Source organism: Octodon degus, unplaced genomic scaffold, assembly GCF_000260255.1.
Source record: "Octodon degus isolate 3935 unplaced genomic scaffold, OctDeg1.0 scaffold00124, whole genome shotgun sequence".
NCBI classification, from domain to species: Eukaryota; Metazoa; Chordata; class Mammalia; order Rodentia; family Octodontidae; genus Octodon; species Octodon degus.
In genome coordinates this window covers 7,285,731-7,288,021 of record NW_004524700.1, presented here as the reverse complement: position 1 = coordinate 7,288,021, position 2,291 = coordinate 7,285,731, and positions in this window count along the sequence as shown.

Below are 2,291 nucleotides of genomic sequence, written 5' to 3'. Positions count from 1 at the left end.
GAATATGGGCAAAAGTAATAGCAGAAAATTTCCCAAATATGAGGAAACAATCTGACATTCAGGTAACCGAATCATACAGAATGCCAAGTAACCTCAACCCAATTAAAAACACACCGAGACATATAATAGTCAAGATCCCAGAAATTCAGCCCAGGAATAATATACTGAAAGTTGCTAGAGAAAAGAAGCAGATCACATTCAAAGGAAAATCCATCAGAATTGCAGCTGACTTCTCTTCTCAAACCATGAAGGCAAGAAGAGCATGGAGCAGAGTACTTCAACTCCTCTACAAAAACAAATTCCAGCCCAGACTAGTACACCCTGCAAAACTCTCTTTCAAGTTTGATGGAGAAGTGAAATACTTTCATGACAAAGAACAACTAAAGAATTTCATGACGACAAAGCCAACCCTACACAAACTACTTAAAGATGTTCTAGAGAGGGACCAAAATGATCAGAACTCCATGAATGAAAACAGAAAGAACCCACTAAATAGGGCAAACAATTAAACACAGGACAAAAAGGATTAAACAACAGCAGGTAAATAACATGTCAATCATAGGGCAACACATTTCAATTATAACCATCAATGTAAATGGACCTAATTCACCAATTAAGAAAAATAGGACAGTGGATTAGGAAGCAAAATCCAACAATATACTGTATACAAGAAACACATTCAACTCATAAAGACATTCATAGGCTGAAAGACAAAGGATGGAACACAATACTACATGCTCCAGTACCTCAGAAAGAAGCAGGGGTAGCAATCCCAGTCTCAGACAGTCTCAACTTCAAACCAAAAATGATCAAGTGAAATAAAGAAGGCCACTATATACTGGTTAGGGGAAAAATTCAAGAGGAAGAGGTAACACTCATAAATATGTATGCACCAAACACGGGAGCACCCAACTATATAAAGCAAATCTTAATGGACATGAAAAATCTAATATCCAATACCACAATCTTAACAGGAGAACTTAACACCAACTTATTACAAAAAGATAGGTCAACCAGCCAAAAAATTAGCAAAGAAGTAGCTGAACTGAACCAGAGCTTGGAAAAAATGGACTTGGTGGACATATAAAGAGTGCTCCACCAAACAACAGCTGAATACACATTTTATTCAGCTGAACATGGGTCATTTTCAAAAAAAGACCACATATTAGTCCATAGGTCATGCTTAAGTATATGCAAGAAAACAGAAATGATCCCATGCATATTATCTGACCATAGTGCAATGAAACTGTAAATAAATGACAAAACAAACCAGGAAAAACTCCTGAATACATGGAAATTAAACAACACTCTACTCAGCAACCAATAGGTCACAGATGAAATTAAATGAGAAATTCAACAATATCTACAATTCAATGAAAATTCAACCACAATTTATTGGAATTTATGGGATGTGATGAAAGCAGTTCTCAGAATGAAATTCATAGCTGTGAACTTACACATTAGGAAAACAGAATGGGAACAAATAAGCACCATAATGCTGCACCTCCAACATCTAGAAAATGAATGGCAAACCAAACCCAGACCCCACAGATGGAAAGAAATCATAAAGATTAGAGCAGAAATTAATTCCATTGAGATGAAGAAAACAGTTCAAAGAATTAAAGAATGAAAAAGCTGGTTCTTTGAAAGCCTAAACAAAATTGATAAGCTCCTACCTAACCTCATCAAAAATAGGAAAGAAAAAATTCATATGCAAGCAATAAGGAATGAAAAGGGTGTAATCACCAAAGACCCAGTGGAAATTCAGAAGATCATCAGATTATCATTAGCAACTTCGAGAATCTTTATACTCACACAATAGAAGACACAGACAAAATGGACACATTCCTAGAAAGGTACAAATTACCAAAACTGAAACTAGAAGACATAACAACACTCAATAGCCCAATAACAGCCAATGAAATTCAAACTGTAATAAAAAGCCTGCCCACAAAGAAAAGTCCAGGTGCTGACGGATTCACAGCTGAATTCTACAAGATATTTACAGAAGATATAATCCCTATACTCCTCAAAATAGTCAATGAAATTGAAAAGGAAACAGTTCTCCCAAAATCATTCCTGGAGGCAAGTATTATACTGATACAAAACCAGGGAAAGACACAACTGAAAAAGAGAACTACAGGCTGATCTCCTTCATGAACATGTATGCAAAAATCCATAATAACCTCCTAGCAAATAGAATACAGCAAGTCATCAAGAAGATCATACACCATGACCAGGTAGGATTCATCCCAGGATGCCAGGATGGTTCAATATTTGAAAATCTATAA